Source organism: Anser anser (genome assembly GCF_964211835.1).
Source record: "Anser anser genome assembly, chromosome: 19".
Classification (NCBI taxonomy): Eukaryota; Metazoa; Chordata; class Aves; order Anseriformes; family Anatidae; genus Anser; species Anser anser.
In genome coordinates this window covers 5,735,359-5,758,642 of record NC_139740.1, presented here as the reverse complement: position 1 = coordinate 5,758,642, position 23,284 = coordinate 5,735,359, and the positions used below count along the sequence as shown (strand labels likewise).

At 53.7% G+C, this 23,284-nt stretch overlaps 1 long non-coding RNA gene across 4 annotated transcripts in view; it reads left to right on the top strand.

The window, feature by feature from the left end:
* LOC310884270 overlaps positions 1-16,920 on the top strand; it is an 87,826-nt gene extending 70,906 nt beyond the window's left edge. For all 4 annotated transcript variants that reach the window (XR_014574103.1, XR_014574104.1, XR_014574105.1 and 1 more), the window contains 3 exons: positions 7,883-10,593; positions 10,786-12,651; positions 13,374-16,920. This is a non-coding gene — a long non-coding RNA (uncharacterized lncRNA). The remainder of the gene's footprint in view (positions 1-7,882; positions 10,594-10,785; positions 12,652-13,373) is intronic.
* The last annotated feature ends 6,364 nt before the right edge of the window (positions 16,921-23,284 follow it).

Genomic DNA, 23,284 nt, shown 5'->3' with positions numbered 1-23,284 from the left:
TCTGTCTGGTGCCGTCGCCCGCCTTGCTGGGACCAGGGATGGGACGGGGTTAAGGGCTCTGCAGGCAGAACACCAGGCTGCCCCGTGCTTGTGTGCGCTGCCTCGGTGGCAGGGAGCCACCAGGACCCGCTGGCTGTGGGACGTGGCGAATCCCAGCGCTGCCACTGCTATCTCCCCCTCGATCTCTTCTAAGTGCACAGCCTGCCAGCTTTGTGAAGGAGCTTATCTTCCCAATTACCTGTGATCCTTTGTGATACGAGACACTTAATCAGCGTCTCCTGACTTCTTGTCAGATTAATTACCACCAGGATATGTCTTTTCTGCTGTTTGCTGCTGAATCCGGTCATGGGAAAGTGAAGAGAGCACCCTGCACCTGGCAGAGCGCTGGCAGGAGCGTGGCACCGGGGGTCTCCACGAGCAGTGCTGCTTCTGCGGGGTCCACGGGCCCATCCTGCATCCCTGGGCTGGCATGGGTTTTGCAGGGAGCATTACTTGCTTGCAGACTTATGTTTGGCCCCGCAGGACTCCTTCCCCTGCCCATTTGTGCAGCTGCAGCCAGCGGTGCAAACCAACCATGGGCACGTGTCAGTTTTGGGGGACACAACACAGCCAGGAGGGATGTGCCAGGGTGGGCAAAGAGAATCATGGAGTTGTCTGGGTTGGGAAAGACCTTCAAGATCACCAATTCCAAAGACTTTCCCATTTCCTTTTCCCACTCCACCCACTTAGAGAGGGGAAAGGGAGTGGGAAAAAGGCTTTTTGGGCTCCCGGAGAGTATCACGAGGCTTTTCAGCTTCGATTTGTGGGCAGAAATAGTTTTGTCAGCTGCTCTGTGGACGGTGTGGGCTGCTCTCACATGCACGTGTCCTCCCCTGGTTTCTCAGGCTGTGGCCACGCTCTGGCAGCAAGCAGAGGTGTGGAAACCGAGCCCTGTAGGGGTGGTGTGCGTGCCCCCGAAGGGGTTTGGGTTGGCAGCTGCCCACTTTGCTCCGCACACCCAGTGTGATGATGGGCAGCCCATTCCCTCCTGTGCTGGGGTGTGTGGGGGATGCTCGGCGAGTGCTGCTCCACACATGGTGCCCGTTAGGGGTTCTGGGTGTGCAACTGAGCAGAGAAAATGGTAAAAAAAAAAATGAGGTCGCAGAGAGCAGCTGGCAGGACAGTGCTTCTGTCCTTCCCCCAGTGCCCCCACCAGGAGCCCGATGTGCCGGGGGCAGGCAGGAGCAGGGGCTCTGTTCCATGGCTGTCATGAGACTGATGTCCCCCTGGGGGTGGCACTTTCCTTGGTGTTTTGTAAGGGCTCCTTGCTTTCACCTTCTTGTCTTGGCCGGGGTGAGAGCACCCTGGAGGTGCTGTGGGGTCCTGTCGGGGTTGCAGCACCCACCTGTTGCTTGCTTCTGCTTGGCTGCAGGCCTCCCTGGGGGGATTTGCTGGGGAGAATGAACTGCAGCTCCCAAAAGACTTAAACCTGAAGTTGCTCTTCGTAAGGTGTGATGTCTCCCTTGCACAAGTCCACAAGGGATATGTGCAGCACCAGCTCGCTCTGCATCGAGCTCAGGAGATGCCAGGCCAGGGAGCGCGTCCAGGAGCTGCTGTCCTGCTCAGCCCACGTGTGTGGAGAGAGGTCGCCGTGGGTCTGTTCATGTCAGAAAAAAACACAGATAAAATCTGAAATGTTTTCCCAGAAATCTCCTTATCTCTTCCCCCTCTCCCTGACAGAGGCTGCAGAGCAGAAGTGTGTTTGGAGCCCGCCGGGCTTTTCCCATGGAGCGCTTGGCTTGTTAAAATCTTTGACATCAGGGTTCTTTATTACCTGCAATAAAATGCCTCTGCTAATCTTTAACATGCAGCGTGCGAGGGGAAAAGGATTGCATTAAAAACCTGTTTATGGGAGTGTTACTAAGAGTTGTAGAAAGGAGTAAAAGTGAATGATGGCTGAAGAAAGCCCGCCGCTGGGGCAGCGGAGGCGCTGCCCTGCCAGAGGTGCTGGCAAAGCGGCACAAAGGGCTTGGTCCGCACCTGAGCACGGTGCGCAGGGAAAGTCCGGCACCTCCCTCCCTCCCCACCTTTGTTTTGCAGTGATTTCCAGGCCTGTTGCTTTTTATCACCCCAGTGTTAATTCAAACCTCCTCCAGCAGAGCAGCCTGCAAACGCGCCCGCGTCTCGCAGCTTGGGCGCACGGTGTGAGCGCGGGGCTGCGTGGGGCCCGCAGCTCAAACCTGAGCGGCAGCTTCCCTATTTGAGGTAGTATGGACAGCATTCGAGTATTACAAAAATAGCCTTTTCTGCAGCAGTTAGTATTTTTTTTTTATAAGGCTGCCATTTACTGTGATATCTTAATGCCTCGTGGTTTTTGGTATTTTTATTCTCCCATTTATTTTCTGCTGTTCCCCCTCCGCGCAGTGGGGAGCTGGGCTCTGCGGCTGGGATCCGGGCCGGCAGCGCCCTGCCTGCTGCTCCAGCAGCCTAACAGAAACTGTTCAGCCCTTCAGAAGTGTAATTGGGTTTCAGTCTTGTTCGAGACAAGGTTTGGGAGTGTCTGAGCTGTAATCGCACTGACATGCCTGTTCCCAGAACTCAGCTATTAGATTTCAGACAACGGAGAGGAACAGCATCAGGTGTCGAGTATTTTCTGCTGCTCCTACTCCACAATCTATTTTTAATATCATTTTTATTGCGTTCAAGATAAACAGAGAGTGGATGAGTTCCCATGGGAATCGGTCTATCCACCACTCACGCCGGTTTAGTTGAGGGGAAAGTACAGTCACGCGAGGGCCTCCGATGCCTTTGGTGCAAGATTCCCCCTCTTTTTATGATTTCATTGTATTTACCAACTCCGGTTCACGTTAAGGCAGGAAGCGGCTGGTGCCTTGCCACATGGTGGAGGGAGGGAAGGCAAAGGGACATTTCCCTTTGCCACCTGCCTCTGCGGGCTCCCAAAGTGGGACAAAGCAGACCAACAGGTCCCTGCTGCCCCCAGCCTGTGCACAGCTCTGCTCTGGTCTGGAGAGTGTGCTCCGTGTGCCCACAGCAGCACGTTTCTGTAGCACTGCCCTGACTGCAGGGACAACGTGTTTGGGCAGGGAGGCTGGCAGGAGGATGTCCGTGACCCTAAGGAAACATACATCCCGTGATGGGGAGCAATTTGGTGGCAAACGCCGCAAACGGCAGTGTCAGGAATAGGAAGGAGATGTAGGAAAGAGCTGATGGGTTCAAGAGAGGGATCTGGAGCATCGCCGGCAACTGCACTCAAGAAAATGTGTGGAGTGTTTGGGAGGTGGGGTCGGTGCCATGTGGGGAGCTGGGCGGTGGCAGATGGAGCCAGAGGGGACATCTGCCCCTGGCAGTTACGGACTTAGATCTGGAAGAATTTCTTGCTTTTATGCTGGAAGCTGAGACCTCAGAGCAAGGGCCCTGCCAGATGAGGCCTGGAGAGAAACATTCCTCTCTGCGGTTGCATTTTTGGGAAGCCAAAAGTCATAGTGAGCTTCTTCAAAGGCAGCCCTGACAGCCCTGCTCCACAGATGGGCTGCGTGGCACCAGCTCCGATCCATCTCCCTCTCAGTAGTGCAAACCAGGCCCGTGCTGCTCAGATCTGCAGGGCTTCGTGTAAGCCACGTGCAGAGCAGCTGGAGGGAATCGGTAGGTGAGGGACCAGAAGCGGGGTTGGGATCTGTTGGCGCAGGTGTTAACAAGGCACTTAGCACAGCCCTGGAGGATGGGGCTTTGGTTTGGAGAGCCCAGGGCCTCGCAGGGTGCTGGGGAGGGCTTCTTGTCCCCTGTGTCCCTGCTGGGGTGGTGGAGGTGACACAGCTCGTGGTCTTCAAGGGATGAGTGGTGCAGCACTGGGACACTTTTAATGGGAAGCCATCACCGGAGGCATGGCACGGGCTGGGATGCTGAGCTGAACACGTGCTCGTGGGGACGCTCAGCCCTGCACCGTGTGCCTTACTGCAGGTGGACGATGTGTCACCCCTCCCCATGGCCCAGCAATGACATGTTGGGCTGGGTCCCCTCCCGGGGCGCTGCCCTGCTCTGTCCTGCACCCCAGCTAATTAATGCCCTGCAGAGGAGCTTGGCCACGAACCTGCTGAGCAGGAAAGGCTGACACCTCTATCAGCTGGAAATCTGCTCACACCCCTTGGCCAGAGGCTGGGGCTGGGCTGGAGGAGATTAGCAGACGCAGCAGTGATGCCACAAGGAGGGACACCACAGTCAGTCCTTGCCCTTATTGTCACCGGGTGGTGACAAACCTCCTGCAGGAGGAGCTCCCAAACGTCTGCCTAACTGCAGCACCGGGCCTTGCGTGCCGGAGCACCATGGAGGATCCTGAATTTGGGTTCCCTCTTGTCCCTCACCACAACCAGGAACTGGTGGAGGTGGGACCACGCTCTCCAGTGACGTGCCCAACTCCTGGGCTTCCCATGCCACTGTGGCCCCACCAGCACCGAGGCTTTGTGCTCCCCAACCACCGCTGCCCTGCATGGGCCTAGCCACCAGCTCCTGCCTGCAAACGCTGCGTACGGGTGCCGGTGCCTCCCTGGGGCAAGTCACGGAGGAAGCAGAAACATTTCCCCCTGCACATCCCAAGGAAAAGTCGGGATCTGCAGCCTGGAGCAGGGCAGGGTGGCGATGCCCCAGCCGGGCCCCACCTGGACGTGTTTGGGGGCTGTCGTCCCGCGGGGCCTCCCGGGCGGCGGGGTGGTGAATGCCTCCTTTGACACCAAGAACTAGACCGAAACTATGTCAACGGGGAGAGCGGGGCGGCTGTTCCTGTTTTTCCTGTTGGAGGCTTTGAACTGTGTCCTGCCGGGTCAGCGTGTGGGGAGACACCTCAGGCTCGGATGGGGAGGGTCTGAAACCCTAGACCCTGGGAAAGGGGAGATTGACCGCCTGGGAGAGGTATCGGTGCAGAGCCCATCCGTCCCCAGGGGATTAGATGGGAGGAGGAGGGACCTGGGGCCGAGTAGTGGCCCATGTCTTCTGGAGTGAAGGTTGAAGGAGGAGAGCAAAGTCGATGTTGGGGTGCTCTGTCTCTAAAAGGCTGGCTCTTCCCCAAATGCAATCCCAGTTTTGGGTGGAAATGTGGTCTAGAAAGAAAACCACGAAGTCCCCAAAGCACTGGGGCCCCCTGGCTGCACCTCGCCTCTGGGTTTAGAAACCCCACGATGATGCTCCAGGTCTTGCTGTAACCTAGCTGTTCACTGGGCAGGTGGCCCGAAGTCAAGAGCAAAGAGCATTGCTCCGAATCAGCAGGGTGTGAGGGCAGATTTTTGGGACAGGCGTTTTTCCAGGGCTCAGCGATCCGTTCTCCTGCTCTTGTACAAAGAGGTCAGCACAGAGCCCAGCCCTTTCAGCTCTCAGCCCAAAAATTAGGTAAAAGCTGCCAGGAGGGTAATAGCCCGGCTCGGGCAGGGCAGCAAAGCCGGGGGCTCGCCTGCCTCGCAGATCGATGCCCTCTGCTGAGCGGGCTGCACTCTGGTTTTATTACTGCAGCACTAAAGGCATAGAAGGTGATAGCACAGGACCTTCTCTCCAGGCACAGGGAAGGTGAGTTGTGCTCCAGAGGCTGTTATGTGGCAGGTGGAGCGTGGGCAGACTGTACCTGCAGGCCAGGTTCACGTTGCGTAAGCCCCGGGTCCCAGCGTGCCAGGAGGAGCAGCACTGGAAGCTTTCGTCAGCCCGAGCAGAGGAGCTGGGCCAGTAGCATGCACCCCCCAGAAGCTCCCCAGAAGTGCACATGCAAAATAAATGCCGTTCAGCCGGTCTGTGAGTGTCTGCCCTCGGACACTGCTGACACAGAGGGGTCAGGCCAGTGCCCCGTCCAGGACACCCGGAGAGCCCCCAGTCTCCTCCGGGAGGCATTTCCCTGCCACCCTCTGGTTATTGCCGCAGAAAATGGGTTTATTGGCGTCAGTTTGTACAAAAGTGAGTTTTGGCAGCACGGTGGAAATCGCTGTCAGGTTTATGCTAGGGCATAGGGATCCTCAGCATCATTTTTATTCTTTTGCTGACATCTAGTGTCTGAAAACCTGCAACGCAGGGTACTGAGCTTTGGATATGGGACATTGGGAATGTTTCTTGCCGTTTGCAGCCAAACAGGCACCAGCACCTTCCTCCTGTTCCTCTGCAGAGCCCTGAGGTGCGGGCTGAGCTTGGTGGGGGCTGGAGCACCCCATCTGGGGGATCTGACCCCACCTGGGTGTGCTGGAAAACCCGGGGTTTGCCAGGGCAGGGAGGTCTGTGGGTTTTGGTGTTTGCAGCAGAAAGTGACTTTGGAAATTCACAATTCCTTCAGGCTTATAATCAGGGAAAAATAGTGCCGGAGCTGGGGACAGCTCGCCATTTCCCGCAGGATAACTGGTGGCACCTCCTGCTTTCCCCTCCTCTCACCCTGCTTGCTCCTTTCTTGGAGCTGGGGGGCTGAGGGCAGCCCCGTTGCCAGACCCTGGCACGCAAATCCCAGTGGAGAACTTGTGTTTTGGGGGAATTTCAGCTTCAGCAGCAGGGGAAATAGCAGTCCCAGAACAAGCACGGCACTAAGGGAAAGCTGCTGGGGGCAGAGACCTGGATGCTGGGAGGTGCTGAACACCAGCAAGGGGGGGCTGCAACCTGGTGCCGATGGATATTTTCAGGCATAGCTGCTGGAAATTAATCCCAACTGGGGTGGGAGAATGCATTTGCTGTGGGGTGTTATACTGCTCCAAGCCTGGTGCCCCCTGATTTGATGGGCATGGAGGTGCCGGAGGGAATAAGGAGCCCTGGGGACATGTCCTCTCCTCCGGGCTCCGTGGGGCGGCTGTGTGGGGTGGGAGGGCAGCGGCAGCTCTTTTGTAGGGTGCTCTCCCCTTTATCCTGCTTCTGGTTAGAGCTGCTGGTCTGGTCCCCAGAGGTTACCTCCGAGCAGGACGTTCCCTTGTTAGAACAACCCGGTTTTAATGCCTGCTGGTGAGCAATGCTTATTAACGTCAGCTTAAGCCCTGCCCTGGTGTCTTTGCCCTCTGGCTCAATGCGTGAGTGTGTTAGGGGTGCTGGGGGGTGCTGGCGATGCCCCATGTGTGGCTCCATCTCCTGATGTTGCTCTGAACCAGGAGCTGGAAGAGGCTCCTTGGGAGGGGAGGTGACCCATTTGGGGGTGACAGATGACATTGACTGGCAGTGGACCTCAGCATTGCTTTCTGTTCATCCCCCTCCCTGGTAGGTGGTTTGTTTTTTTGTTTTTTTTCTCTGACGTGACAGCAGCCCAGTTTGGGCACTTGGGGCTGGTACTGCTCCTTCAGCGACTCACCCAGCGTGGACTCAGCCCCTTGCTGCAGACGAGGTGGGGAAGCCGCCTCTCCCCATGCCCCAAAACGTCACCAAGGGCAGAGGGGACCCCAGCAGAGACCTCCCCATGTCCTGACTGGTCCTGTCCCTGCGGTCACTGGCACACAGGATGGCACCCACAGACCACAACTGCTCTCATTCCAGCCCGGTTTCAGCAAATCCCCCTAAAACATCCCCTGAAGGAATCCCTCTAAAACTCCCCCGAGGCCGTGGGATGTCCAGCAGCCTCAGCAGAGACAGCCGAGTGCTCCTGTGTCCTTGCATGTAAAATGTGCTTTAAGGTAAAACAGTGTTGTGGGAAATTTTGTGCTGAACCGTTTACACCTCTGTTCACATGACTTTATTTTGTAAAAGCCCTCTCAAATCTTGCCAGGAGTCAAGGTTTATTTCCCCTTCCTTAAGGGCATTTAATCCTGGACTCATTAGCTTTTATTTTAATGTACAATTGCTGAGGAGAGAAAAAAACAGAAATATTTTGTCTCAGGGAAAAGATCAGATATAGCTTTATCCTGAAGCCATCAGAGATGCTTATCAGCTTATTTTCTTTCTTCCCCAGCTGTGCGAGCTTGCAGAAGAACCAGTTTTGCTCAGCTTTGGCTTTTGGAGAGAAGAAATGATTGCTGGAGAAACGGAGCTGGGCAGCAAGTCCCTGCTCAGGATGGGGTGATGCATTGAGCATGGGATAGCAAACAAAACACGTCGCTGCATGGGATCACTGCCCTGGGTGATGGAAGCACTTGGCTTTAAAAAAAAAAAAAGCAGGGAGATTTTTTCTTTCCCTAGTCATTTATGCAGAAAAACACCCTCTGAGTGGGGTGTGGTTTCCTTCGGCAGCTGAAATCGCCTGCCTCTTGCTTTCAGCTACAACCAGCCAAAGTTTCCAAAATAAAACAAAAGCATTAAGTGTGATTATTGGGCAAGACTTGCTTCTTCCTCAGACCTCACTGCAGCCTTCCCCAGCCCAGGGCTGCCTGGATGAGGAGCGTGTCAGAGCCAGTGGCTGGTGGTGAGGGCCAGCAAACCCCCTTCTGCACAGCTGGGATGAACTTTGCTTGAGAACCAACCTTTTGCCAAAATGTTCTCTTGCTGAACATCACCTTTGCAATAATAATAACAAAAGAGAGAGAGACAGGAAAGGGAAGTTGTTGTTGTTTGTTTGTTTGTTTGCTTGTTTGTTTGTTTTTCAGGTTAAAACAAGAGAAAAATGCTCCAGCTGCCGCAGGTGGAAGCCCAGTGGCAGGGGTGGGAGTGGGAAGGCTGTGGTGGCTCAGGAGGTGGCTTCCTCGCAGAGGCTGCCCTGACACAGCGAGGACAGAAAGAGTTAAACTTTGGTGTGGCTAGAGGAGCTCAGGTGTGACTCTGTTTTCCTTCAGGATTACAGCAGGCAAGGCAGCAACAGGTTTGGGGTGAGGTTAGAAAATGCCTCCCCAGGAGACCTGGGGCTCCATCCCCGTGGCACATGGTTGCAAGGGCAGCGCCTGCCCTGGGGACAAAGCTGGCTGAAGGACCTGGTCGGTGGGAAGGGGAAGCAGCTGGGGAGCTTGGATTTGGCCCGTGCTCAGGAGAGCAAAGAGGATGAGATTTGCTGTGGCCGTGGATGTGGTGGTGGTGACATCCTGTGTGGAGCATCTCCATGCTGCCTTCGGGAGCTGCTGAGCCACTGTTCCACCACGCTAAAAGCAGAAACCTGCTCACATACAGCCCGAGTAAGTGAAGAATAAATGTTTTTAGGTTTAACTCTGGAAGCAGGTTTGATAGGTAAGTGGAAAAGAGCGAGTTTTGAAAAACGACAACCTGTCCTCGCTCTGCACGTCTTTGCTTTCTGCCCCCGGGAGGAGCAGGGCTCGATCCCACAGCAGGTGCCTCTTGCCAGTGGATGGTTTAACAACAAAACCTCTGGTGCTGTGCAGGTGCCAGGGCTGCTGCTGGTGCTGTGCAGAGGGTGCCCAGTGCTGCGCTGCCAGCCCCGAGAGCTCTGCAGGCATGTGGGGACCAGGGGGTGTGAGGCCGGGGCTCCAGAGGGACCTCGCCCACGCAGGGAGCTCTCCCACCCTGTTTTGGGCACCCGGTAAGAGATGTTACAGAGCATCTTGGCAGGGCTGGAATGTGGCATCCATCCCTGGGGCTGTATCCTGACTGCTCAGCAGCTCTTCCTCTGTCCCTTTCCAGTTTGCAGTCTGAAAGGTGGGTTCGGGTCTTTCCAGGCTGCTTTACACGGCTCTTCCAGCAGTGTTTTAAAGCACTGATTGCATTCCTACAAGCACATCACCTGTGTTCACTTAGCAATAGAAGTTTTACCTTCTGCTGCTGGCAGAGGGCTTGTTCAGGCTCTGAGAGGCGATACAGGTGATGTTTTCAAAAGGTGCAGTGTCCAAGCTAGATGCGACCTGACCCATCCTACAGGAGAGGACTCCGGTCCAGCTGTGGGCACCTGGCACCTACTGCAGGACTTGGTGAATTTTCTCTTCTGAACCCAGAGGCTGGCTCAGGGATGGTGCTGGTCCATTCGCAGGGTGAACTTCTTCAGAGCCATGTGGTGGACGACTGGAAGCCAAAATGTCCACAGAAAGCAATTCTCAAACTGCAGAATAACACCCGGTCTATCACGGTAAAGCAGCACAGAGCTGGGTTTGCTCCCAGGCTGCTGTTGGTCTTCCTGCAAAATGATGATAGTCCTATTTCTGCCCCGTTTCTGCCAGCTGGCTCCTGGGGGTCATCAGGCAGAGCTCCTGGTGAAGCACAGGACTTGGTCCATGGCTAGGGAAAATTCACATTAGGATGGATTTTCAGGAGAAACTTGTGGCAGAGATTGCCTGGATGATTTCTTGGGGTTCGGTCTGTGTTCGTCAAAGCCAAGGCAGCCAGGAAAGAGCTGGTCTAAAACCCACAAGCTGGGTTGATGTTGGAAGGATGAAGCCAGGGTGAGGTGCTCTGGTGCTAATGAAAGAGCCAGGGTGTGCTGGGCTGAGCTCTTACCCTGCATGGGTTTGGCTCTCAGGTGGCTCTGTGACACACTTTAGGCTGCTGCTGGAAGTGGTGGGAGGCAGCAGTCCCACCGCAGGAGAATAATGTGTCTGTGAACAACCTCAGTGGGATAAATGTAATCCTGGAGCACGAGTGGGCCCGCATCGAGGAGAATAAACCTGAGCTGGAGAAAACGGCAGCTCTCACCAACAGGTGCCTCTTCTCAAAAGCAGGGTGGCCTGGGGGGTCTCCCACCATGGTGGCTGGAAGGACGGGGAGCTGGGGGAGCAGCGCCTAAACTGGGTGAGTCTTCGACTTGTGGTCTGGAGCCTGTTGGCTTCCCAGAATCATCATAAAGTAGAAGCTGGGATTTCCAGTGCATTGTGAAGGGTATTTTTCTTTTCTTTCTGCTTTCGAGCTCTATGGGATTATGCATACAGCTGCACTAAGTTGATAAACGTAGATGGATGCTAACAGGAGTTTTATTGTGGCTAGGAATACTGCTGATTCAGGAAGAGCTCCGGGGTGGATGCGCAGCCCTGCGTTTGCATTGGACTGGAGGACAACCTGCCTAGGGTCACCATGGAGTCAACTGATCCCTTAATGCAGCTTCTCCGAACGCTGTAAAATGGAGAGAAAAAATAAAAGGGGGGGGGGGGGGAATTTTGCAGAGGGAAGTGAGATAGCCTTACATCTGCTCGTATTTGTTTTTTGCAAAGCTGTATCTTTGGGCATGCGGATGCTTATAGACAGCTCAGTGGAAGACACAAGTGCCCCCAGACCTTAGGCTGGAGCCCCCCACAGCCACCCCCTCTCTGCGACACGCTTCTCGGTTCAGACCTGCGGCGTTACGCTGCCTGCTCTGACAGCAAACGCAGCACGCCAGGGACTTCCTGATTTTTTTCGGATTTGCAGAGACTGGAACTTGTCAGAAGATTGCCCCGGTCCTGATAAAACTTCCCTTAAGAACGTGTTTCAAATCTCGGAAAGCCTCTCTTGTCAGAGCTGGTTCCTCGAGCCGCCACATAACGAGGGCATGAACTCGCCGTGAGCGCCGCGGGGCCCGGTCCTGCCTGAGCCCAGCACCCCGCTGGCCGGGAGCTGGCTCTGCCTTGTCTGTCGGTGGAAACGTTGGAGGCTCGTCTTGACAGGGAGTGGGAAAGTGTTGGTGAGAGCAAGGCGTTTCCTGAGCTGATGATGCTGCTCTTTGCCCGGCTTTAGTGACGGGTGGCGGTGAGGTGTCTGCGGGTGCTGGGGTGATCAAAGGGAGAGGGGGGGCAGGAGGCGAGCCGGATCCCGCTGCGGTGCCACCGCGGGGCAGAGGGCAGGGAGGGCCTTTCTGCCTCCCCCAGCATTCCCCCCTCGAGCTTTGTCCTGGTCTTTCCTCAAAATGATGAAGAGCAGCCGTCAGCAGGTAATGATTTAGCATGTGGGAAGCCTGAGCTTTATCGGTGTCCCTGTCCCCGTTCCTTTTAAGCCCACGGTAGGAATCTCCTGAGCAGACAGATGTAAACTGGCTGACTAAACTGAACCCATGCGAGGTAATGTGACTGAGCCTCATAAATCCCACCGGTTCTCATGTATCAGCCCAGTTTCCTCAGCAAAATGAAAACTGCCTGCTCCCATCAGCCAGCTGTGAGGAAGGGAAGGGCTCCTGTGGGCTGGGCTCAGCCTCAAAACCCTTTGCACCCCAAATGCCATCAGTGATTTGGGCTCGAGTTTCGGCCCTGTAGAGTGTATGGGATGCTGAGCTGATCTCTCTCCTGTTTTCAGGAATAATTTCTCAGAAAAATGCTCAGAGGCAGCCCTGCAAAACAGCTCGAATGCCTCTAGGCGGCACGAGAGTGTGTCAGATCACACCCGGCATACAGCCCTCGCTTCTTGTCCGGCTCTGCATGAACATTTAGGGTCCCCCCTGCTGCTGTGGTGGCTGGTGTGGGGGCAGCACGGGTGCTGTGCAGGGCACCCCAGCCCCACCTCATGTCCCAGAGAGCAGAGACGTCGATGCGGGGTTGCCCAATGTGAAACGGGAGCTGGGCCCCACACCTGCTTGTGCTGGGACAAAACCTCTGCAGCACTGCCTGGCAGTTCCCCATCCTCCAGTCCCGCTGGGGACTATTGCCCGTCCCCATAAGGTGAGACCCCAAGTGCTCACAGCCCATGGTCAGTGCTGGGTGACGTTTGTTTCTCACGCCTTTCATCGCTGCAGAGAGCTGTGGGATCGAAGTTCTGGCATCTGCAGCTGGGCCCCCCACCCGCCACATCTCTGCCCCCAGGCCGAAGGCAGGGAGGGATCTCCCCAGGTGTCGGCCCCGGGTTCGGTGGGCTTCCTGCTGCTCTGCCCCGAAGGGCGCGGTGGAGGTGGGTGAGAGATTTCTGGAGGTGGGGCGAAATCCATCTCACCTGCTGGGGGTGGTGGGGAATCTGTCTTCTTCCACTGACACCAGAGAGAGCCTGTGGTTGAGACCCATAAGGACACTTAGGAAAGAAAATCCAAATTAAATAAGGGTTTATGGATTAGACTCCTTGATAGGAGACTCTTACAAGGAATTCAGTTTTTCTTTCATTTAAGGAGAACAAGACTCGGTCATGGTCATTTTAATTCTGCTAAAAATGGTACAAAGAAGTTTAACGTGGCTTATCTTAATCCACTTGAAAAATCAATTCAGATTAATTTTCTTGAGTGCCTTGCATGGTCTGCCTTTGATTTTTTACACGTTAATTAGTTTTATTGTGTGTGGCTGAAACATAGCATGACCGTAGCTTCCATCAGTCACACAAAATGCTCCTGTGGTTATGCACAGACTTTAAATACCAAGCTCTTGTGTCAGGTAAGCAGGAAGGAGGATGCTCCTGGATGGGTCCTGTTAACCATTTCACCGGATAGCTGTGGTGGGCAGGGACTTCTGGAGGTCTCGGGTCCGAGCCCCTGCTCAGTGGAGGGTCTGCTTGGGGCCATGTCCACTTGGGTTTGAATTTCTCCAAAACCTCTCCAATGTGAAACCACTTCCAATGTTTGATCACCTTCGTGGTAAAGAAGGCTTTCATATGTTTCAAGCCCTCTGTTTTCTATTCTTCTGTAGACACTTATCCCTTAGTGCTTGATCCAGACAACCACGAAGTGACCAGCAGCATTCCCTGGGAACAGCCAGACCCCGATCCGATCATCCTGGAAGATCTGGACACCAGCTCCATGTGCTGTCTGACAAGGGTTTCTCTGTTGGCTGCTACTGTTTTCAGGCTGAGATGTCCAGGGCTGGTGCCTACCTTGGCATGATGTACAGAAACGTTGACTGCATGGGTTCAGAAAGCAACCACTGCTTCTAGGGGAATGACTTCTGGAGCAACCTGAGGAACAGGAAAGGGTTTTCGGCATGGCACAAAGACGTGGAGATACCTCTTAAAACATAGGACAGTTCTACCTGAACTACACCAGCAGGACCTTGTCCTTTTACAGGGTCACCTCTGATGGCAAGACCTTGATACACCAGACTGTGAATTTGCTGAGTCCCTCTACTCCATCTTTTGGGTTTCAAGGAAAGAAAATTCTATCAGGACTGTGCGGCTGGGGAAGGTCCCACCTCCTTGTCTTCCCCGTGGAGGCTGCTCCCTTGAAAGCATCTGAGTCAGAACTGGCCAGGGCTTATGCTATGTGTGATGCTGGTGCTGTTATGGCAGGTAGCTGGCAAAGAAGGGAGACATTTCAATAAAGACTCTTGTAATCAGGTGTGCCTCTTAGCATCGCATATTTTGGAGATGGACGTGGCTTAGGAGTTTGTGGAGTTGCTTGTCCAGGGGTCAGTGCAGATTGTTCCCAGCAGTGGATCCCTTAATATTCTGGTTTGTATGAGTTAAAGCTATTTTATTTTTATTTTCTTATTTTTCTTCCCCAGTGACGGTGTCATGCCACTGCCCTGAGATACTGGCTTCACCATGCCTGGTATACGTGGGCAGGCCAAGGTTTTGTTGCCATTTTCCCTGCTGTGCCTGGATAAATGGTCTCAGCCCCCAGCTCAGTTCTCAGCCAGTTCAGGGTCAGGGTGGCCCTGAGGCAGTGAGAGGTCCCTCTTGGTGCTGCCATTCCCTGGTCTGCCCCGAGAGCAAAGAGCTGCGGTCGTGCTTTGCTCCAGGCAGTAGAAAGTGCACACAGGGACCCCAGGAACACCCCAAAACCTCCTGCCTTCTCCCAGGGCAACTGGGGAGCAGGAGGAAAGCGCTGGGTGTGAGCAGAAAGCACTGGGGGCTGCCAGATTTTGGAAACACGAGGACGGGAGAGCGCATGGGCCCTGTGCTCGGAGGGAAGGCGAGCAGAGGAGGGAGCAGCAGTGGAGCTGGCACCCACAGGAGGGTGCTCTCAGCCCGCTGCTCGCCCCGCTGCCTGCGGGGAAGGGGCCTGGAAGGCGGCTGCTGCCTCTCCCTCCTCTCCCTTGTCTCTCTCTTCTTCCTCCCAGCCTTCATCTCCCCCTCCTCTCCCTCCTCGCCTTCATCTGCCTCCTCTTCCTCCTCCTCGCCCACGCTCCCTTCCCCTGGGTGAGTCGCTTTCAAGTGCAGCTTTCAGAGCGCTGTGGGGGCAAAGGGGACTGCAGTGAGGGGGTCCCATCGTGGGCTAATTTAGGAGTGAGGAGCACAGAAGTTTCCCTGCTTGCTGGTGCTCCTCAGCAGGCTGGGTCAGGCTGCAGGCCCAACAGCATGGGCTGCTGAGAAGCTCCAGATTTCCTCCCTCCAGAAGTCAGCTGGGGGAGAGAAGCTGGTACAAAGCACCTGGCGGAGGAGGGGAGTCTGTCTCGCCCCACTCTGCAGGTGGGGAAACTGAGGCAGGGGTTGGGGAAGCTCTTTGCTAGCGGCCACATGGCAGAGACACACAGCTGGGTCTCAGGGTGCCTGGTCAGCACTGGGACAAATGCAGTGCTAGAACCGGGTGATGCCCTTTGTCCCAGGTACTTTCGGCCTTGGGGCTGAGATGGATAAATCTGTTTATTGTGCTCTCTGTACAAAACAGAAACAGAAGTGGAAAGGTGGGATTGAACGGAAGGGAAAGGCATCAAGGCATGGGAATCTGCACGTGGTTCTTCTAATGCTCACTAAAGGGTTGGCCAGAAGCCAGGCTTCAATTTCTGAAAGTTGTCTTTGGGAGAAAAAGACAAATAAAATGTCAAACAAGGCCAAACCGAAGCCATTGACTTTGAAATCAAATGGTTTGAGTTTATTCTCATTTGACCTCTATAAAAATATGTGAAATGGAAAAAAAACCCTGCTTTCTTATGACCCAGTATGTCAAGAATTATTGTTTCATAAAATGATCAAACAAGATCCAGCGTCTTGGAGATGAAGCTGAGGGTGGCATGTGGAGGGAAGATGCCCATATCCGTGTGAGGGCAGTAACAGCCAGGTCCCCTCAGCAGGTCCAGGGTGGCCTTTCCGCTGCTGAAGTGGGTGGACGTGTGTCTAAAAGAAACCTTGTGCTGGTGCTGGGTGTGTAACAGCTGGTGCTCAGAGAGGCCCTTTGGTCTATGTTATGAGAAATGTCAAATTAGACAATTAAATCAGTCCCTGTTGGTTTTAAGCCTCATGGATCCGTAGCCCTAAGGGTACACTGACAGATTTACTGCCATTGCACTGGTACTCGTTACAAGAGTATTTTGCTCCAAGACACTAAGTAGAGCAAACGGGCTGTAAATCACATCCATACATCAGCCCTGGCAGAAGAGGATCTGATGCTGAAGAGGGTCCAAAGGGGACAGTGTGGCGAAAGCAGAGGCTTTCCACTGCTCTTGGGCCTTGAAGGAATCTGAAATGAGGAGGTGAGAAGCACTGGGGCTGCAGTGAGTCCCCAGCGGTGCCAGGGACAGCGTGGAGCATTGCCTCTCCTCTCCTTGCAGGCTGTTTCCTCTCTCCCGGCAGCACTCTGCACCCACAGCTGGGGTGTTCCTGGCTGTGTCCTGTGCTTCTCCTGCCAGAATGCAGACTGCACGTAGGGGAGACGGGCTTCCAGTTCACCCTGATGCGGACAGAGGGGAGGAACAGCCACAAAACACACTCACCTCGAGCTGCTACAGAGGTGGGTCCAGCCCTGAACCCAGATCCTGTATCCAGGCTCAGTCCTGCTCCCTGCTCATCCTGGGCATAGACTCTCCAAAACTCACCTCCCAGCACCGCGTGGCGCAGGCAGGGACGTCAGCAGTGGCACCGCATAGCCCCATGTCCCTGCACCGCTGCGGAGGTTCGTGCTGGAGAAACCTGCACCCAAAGCCAGCTCTGCTCAGCTCTCGTTTTAGCTTGGCAGCCCATGCCTGGGAGTTACATATTTTATTCTCAGAGTGCCAAGCTGCTCCATCCCCAGGCTGCGTTCAGGGATTGGCATGCAAATAAGCCTGTTGCTGCCTCAGACTGTGATAATTAAAAGTGAAGTTGTAAAACAAGCAGCATCAATTTTGGTGCACGTCCCCAGCAACACATGGTGATTGGACTGAGTTAGGAGGCATTTCCAGCTACGCAGCAATCTCTAAATAGCCTGGAGAGAATACATGGGAATTTAGCTTGTGCAGCTATTTCAGATGTCAAAACAAGTTTTCTTGTTAATATGAAACTCTTTGGACTTTGCATTTTTAATTAAAGCTTTTAATTATCCAACTGTATTTTATTAGCTTTTATGAAGACAGCTGCTTTAAGCGCTATAAGCCAAATCTGTGCTCTGAAGCACTGCTTGTCCGAGTCAGGATTTCAGTTGTGAACAGCCTTCATTGTGAGTAAATGGGGTTGTTTAATTTAGACTGAAATTACTGTCCCAGCTTGATTGAAACTCTTTTATGGCAGAAACAACAAACAGCCTCGGTGGGAGCGTTGGTGCGCCCACGGCTGGGCGGGATGCTGCGCTGGCAGCACAGGGGCTCCGTGCCAGCCCCTACCCGGGTGAGCATCAGCTGCTGCTGGAGAGGGCTTCTCTGCCCACCACACCTCTCTTCTCACGTTGCTTTGCCTTTGAGCACTAGGCTGAGACTGGAAGCTGCTGGGTGGAAGCCTCTTGCCCCCTTGTGATGGGTTCCGAGATGCTGAGGCTGTGCGGATGGAGCCGGTGCTGCTGACGGGTCCCTGCGGGGCAGTGGGGCTGCCCTGGCTGTGCAGGAATCTCGCTGGGCTCTGGTTTGGTGGAGGCCAGCCTTCATAACTGGTCTTCTGCCCTGCCTGCTCTCCAGTGCTGTGATCACAGACCGTCTTTATCATGCAACAGCTAATGCCTGTGGGCCTGTTCACGACACAGATGACTTATTCACTGGAATCATGTTATTCACATCTGCAGTGTGGTCTCTCTCGGTTTGCAGCATGCCAGGAGTTTAACAGCTTGTAGAAGCCTTTATGCCCTGCCTGTGCAGGAGGAGAGGCGAAGAGGAGCAGACTATTTGAACAGAAGTGCAAGGGAAGAGCTGACAACCAGAATGGGGTTGTGCTGAGCTCAGCGCTGTGTTCGGGGGGAGCTCTCTGGTTCAAGACCTTACTCTTCATCACTGTCAAATATTCTGCAAAACATACTAAATCATCTGTAATTTGGTGAGAAGAAAGGTAAAGTGGGCAGCTTTTAAACACTGATGCAGGTCAGTTCACAGCTAGTGGGACCAAGCAGGATCAGAGGATGAAGCAGCAGCAGCAGCAGCGCATGGAGCTGGGCGGGCAGCTCAGGAGCCCTTGTGCTTGTTTCTTTGGCAGAGGACAGATCAAAAGCCTCGGGCTGGGCAGGACTGATCTCTCTAGACCTGCGTGTAGCTGCTGGCCATGAACTTTCTTCTGTCCTCTTTTATGTTGCAAGGGAGCTTAAGGTGGGATTGACGTGGGTGGAATATTCTTCAAAGGAGAGGCTGCTGCTCGGCATGGCATGTGCAGGTCAGGAGTACAGCAGTGCACACGCTGTTACTGAGCGTGTCTCTGTGCTTGTGAAAGAGCAGTAAAGTGACTGTCTTCTGGCTTACCTCGGGTCGAGGCCCGTGCTGATGATTGGTACCCATGGAGCATTGCATTGCAGATGGGAGCTGAATTTCTCCTACAGGTGCATTCCCAAGTACCTCCCATTTATCCAGTCCCCAATGAAAGCTGCAGTTTACACTAGGGGCTGTCCCATGCTTGGGGATGTTTCTGCTCCAGTGTTAACACCCGTGTCCAGCAGTGTGCTGGAAGGGCACTGAGACCCAGGGGCATGGGCAGGACACCTCCCTGGAGATGATTGGCAGTGATGGGAATCATGCCCAGCTGGTGGGTGACAGGGACAGAGCATCAGAGAATAAGGGCTTCATTGGGCTGGGGCTAGGGCAGGGAGAGGCTCCAAAGGATGACCTGAGTCCTGGGGAAAGTCCAGTTGTCTGGCCTGCAGCAGAGACCTGGTGGCTGCATGGTGGTGCTGTCCTCACCAGGCTTCTTGTTGTCCCTGGACAGTGGGATATAAAAAGGGCAGAGGAGGCTGAAAGGAGAAATAAGAAAGCTAATGAACTTAAGAAATAAGAATAAGACAGCTAATGAATGGATGCAAGAAAAGAGTCAGAGTGGAGCTGGCAGGGAACAGGCTTGTTGTCACTTAATAAACCTGTTCCTGCTGCTGACAGCATCACCCTCTTGGTTTGTAGATTGGGTTTTTAGAGCAAGGCAAGCACCAGGCTGTGACTGTGGGGATGTCCTAGGAGTGGGGGGCTGGCACGACCAGGTCACCTTGCTGGGGGTGGGCAGGACACCCAACGGATGAGGCCGGAGCAGGGACTCTGACTTCACCTGGTCCTAACCATGGAGCTGCAGCAGCCACCAGTTGGAGCCTGGCAGCCCCACGTGGGTCCCTCACACCAGCTCCACTGGCAGAAAGCAGGGGGAGCATCGCTGTCCAGGGACACTTGTTTCTGTGGAGGTTTTGGAGACCACAGGGCTGCTTCTTTTGTGCAAAAAGGCAGAGAAATCCCTCTGTGCGCCTTGATGCCTCACGGGTCCCGTGGTGCCACGCTGCACACAGCATCTGGGTGGGGGCTTCAAACCTGCCCTGCTTCTGCCTGGAGAGGAGCACGGTTGGGTCCTGCACAATCAGAGATAATTAATAAATGGTCCTGAACCTGCTGTCTGGTCTTCTCTTGCCTAGGGATGCAGCAGCAGGCTGAGTACCTCTGCTCTGCAGGGCTCAGAAACAGGTGAGAACCAGCCGTTTTTGATACGCAGCACGGCAGAGCATAGCAAGGGCTCCCTTCCCACCCTACAGCAGTGCTTGGTGCACACCCATGTCTTCTGCAGGGTGGAGAACATTTTCAGGGTGCTTGAGTGGGTCTTGATCAAAAGGAGCTGCCCTGCAGGAGCAGCCTGGGATGCCCTGTGCAGGATGCAGGGACAGGATTCAGGAAGGGGAGCTGCCACACTTCGCACACCTGAGGATGAGGGCATTTACCGAGTGTTTGAGGCCAAATAGGGATGGGAGAGCAAGGTACCAGTGCTCATAAAAAATAAATAAAAAAAATCTGTGTCTATCCAATACCAAGAAGTGTCATGGTTTTTTCTCCCTCTGTCCCTTTTTTGTGCCCCCCCCCCCCCCTTTATTTTTTTTTTTAAATCCCCCTTGGAATCTTTAAAAGGAGGTTTCCCGAAAAAGATGCAGTATTCTGTGTCAGGATCTGGGCCTTGCTGCCGCTGAGAGCTCATAACGATGAAGATTTAATGCAAATCAAATGGACTTTTCATCTTAGCAGAGAAGTATTTACAGCCCATTAAGTAGATGGGAAAACTGGTCATTTTTTTTGGAGGGGAGCAGAGAAAAAAAAAAAAGAAGTGCTGCCTAAAAAAGTGGCCACAAAAGGCTCTTAGCTTGAGAAATTTAGCCTGAGAAATTTATCAGCTTTTGGGGATGGAAAACTCATCATTTATATATAAAAATATATCACTTTTAATTACACGGCCAACTTCAGCTTTACTCATTAGCTACTTGCACTACTCTGCCAAGTTACACAGTGGTGAGCTGGCTGGGATATTTTATCTGGCATTTTACCCTGGATCAGAAAAGCCAGCATATGGCCTCATCGGCCTCTGCTTTCCTGGGTCAGAGGGTAGGGAAATAGATGCAAAAAGTGGAGAAAAGCAGGAATTGGGGGACGGGGAGGGGAAGGTGAGTACTAATGCATACATCTGGGGTGAGGGGCTCTGGCATGTGTGGGTGCCTTTGGGGCTGCAGCTCCCCGTCTCCTTGCCCTGCTCCAAGGCCGATGGCAAGGTGTCGGAGATGGGGGCATCTAAATGGCCCTTTTAGGGTTACCTTCTTTGAGTCCGGCCTCTCTTTTTCACCTGGGTCACATCCCTCTCTCCTCCTGGCTTATGCTTGTGTCGTCTTTAAATACCTCTGATAAGACCCTGACCTGTCACTGGGATAGCTGATTTCTGCACCTAATCACTCACTTCTAAGACAGTTTTTCTTAACGTCTTGCCTGAAATATTTCCATTTGCAGCTTCAGGCCCCAGCACTCCTTGTTTTACCGTTTCCAGGTCATTTAAATAATCCCCCTTCCTCCTTTGATGGTATTTCCCTGAAGGTATTTATAGCGTTATCATGCTCCCCATTTAATCTCCTTTCTTCCAGACTGTATAAAATTAAACTCCCCCTTCTCCTCTCCTTCGCCTGCTTTGTGTGTTTGTGGCAGCTTGTTCTGAGCTCTCTCCAGCTGCTGGGACCCCTCTGGGCCCTTTGGCAGTCCCGGTGCCGTGGCACAGGCATTGCACAGTCCCTTGGGGGAGGATTGCAAAAGACCCTGTATCGTTCAGAGCATCTGTCGGCATTTCCCCAGGTCAGGAGAGCTTTGCTGGGGAGCCTGGTGTGGTTTCAGCAGCTGGTCTGTGTTGTTTGGCATGAACAGTGCTAAGATGACCCTAAGACATGCCTGGCGTGCCAGCCGGCTGTGTTTGCAGGAGGTTGGTGGCCTGCGGGGTGTGATGAATCCTGTTTGTTCAGCTAGGGTGCCTGGAGAGAGCCTCCAGCAGCAAGGGGCTTTGGAGAGGATTTTCTTTGGAGCTTTGGGGTATTTTCTGAGAACAAAAGCCCCAGCAGCATGAGCTGCTCTGGGCACTGGGGACACTGCAAGGGCACCCGGCACTCTCCTGGGGTGTTGTAGCTGCAAAACCAGATGAACCAAACACAGCCAAACCAATATTCTGCCATTTTTGCCCATGGAAAAGGTCAGAAGTAAGCATTAATAGCAGAGCACAGTGCTTTATCGAAGACCCTTTTTGGTCTCCTGCTCCAGCCCTTCCAGCTGGCTGCTGCTGCCTCCTTCTCCCCCTGCGTCTTATCCCTGGGAGCAGAAGAGCTCCGTCTGCTCCTAGATTGCCTCTGGCTCCTGTGGGTGGGGAGCAGAGGGTAGTGCAAATAGAAAATTGAAGCTCTTTTTTAGGAGCAAACGGTGTCTCTGGAAGCAAAAGTCCTACAGGAAATTAATGTTTTCCTTTATTTTTTATTTTTTATTTTTTTATTTTTTTTTCCTACATCAGAACCTGAAATGTACATTTTCTGCATTTTGGAAGAAAAGCAAAAAAAAAAAACTTCCACTGAAACTGGAAAACAGTTGATGTTTTAGAACTTGCCCCAAAGGAGGGAGATGTCCCCTGCTTTTCTTTGCCTATGGTTTCCCAGCCCAAGCTGCAGGATTGCACAGAGCTGCATCAAGTCTGCAGACCCTGGATTAGAAATATGTGGCTTTACTCTGCAATGTGCCAGCAGCAGACACCTTATTTCTTCATGTTTGAGTCATGACATGGCCAAATTTTGTTGGGAGCTGCCTGGTTTTGTAGATGTCCCTGTCACTGCAGCCATACGTTTCCCCCTTTGGAAGAGCACTCACAGGGCTGCCGTGGCACCGGGGTCTGCAGGGGTGCAGGACAGGGGGCTGAGAGCGCTGCCTCCTGCTCCTTTCTGGCTCATAGCACCCACACCTTGTGTCACCCAGCAAACTGGAATTAATGGGCAAAGTTCACAGTAGCATCATTGTTTCGCATGTGTGGAATACTGAAGGCAGCCCTCCCTTCTTGCAGTCACCTAACTGGCAAGAAATCAAGGGATGCTGAGAGCAAAATAAAATAAATAAATAAATAAATCTACCTCCCCCCATTCAAGTCTTCTGTCAAACCATAAGTCATACGACGGAGCAGTAAATAATGGATCTTGTGACCTAGACCTGCAAATATTTACATTCCCTTGGCTTGGCTGATAGCAGAGGTTCGTCTTACCATGTCTCACCTAATTAGCAGAGGGCTACAAGAATCCAGTGGTGGGTTCTGGTTTCTTTTCCACCTCGTTTGTAACGCATGCCACTCTTCCTCTTGCCATGTCGTTTGCACACTGGTACATGTCAGCAGCAGCACACAGGCAAGGTGTGCGGTTACGCCCGGGGACTGGCAGGACTCAAATGCATCAGCAGCTCAGAGGCCAAGAACAAGTTCCTGCAGCCACCCAAGAAGGTGCTGGCCTTGATCCCCCTTTAATCTTGGTTGCAAAACCTGTCCAAGGGCTGCCAGAGATACAAAGCTCCCAGTGGCCTGTGAGCTGGCTGGTTTAGGACTCCTCCACGTGGCTCAGCTGGCTGTGCCGGTGCCGGTGGTAAAGCCTCCAGCTGGCTGTGCCGGTGCTGGTGGTAAAGCCTCGCCATCCTGCTGCCGGGGAAGAGCTCCTGGCCCGTGCCCAGGCACCGTTCGGGAGGGCGCTGGTTGGCACGGGTCACAACCTGTGGTCTGGAATGTCACAAGCAGTGATTGTGAGCTCACGGTCAGGCTGTGCCCTGGCTCAGCTAAGTTTACATGCACAGGGGGAGCTCGCTGGGGGCAGGACCATTTTGTGCAGATGTGCTAGGAGACATTTCTTAGATAAGAAAATAAGAAAAAGAAATGGGGGGAGGGAGGGAGGGAGAAAAAAGAAAAGAACCATAACTGGCTGTGGCTGGCCCAGCTGCAGTGCAGTGAGCAGGCAGAGGATGTCCAAGGCAGCTCCGGCGCTGGTCCT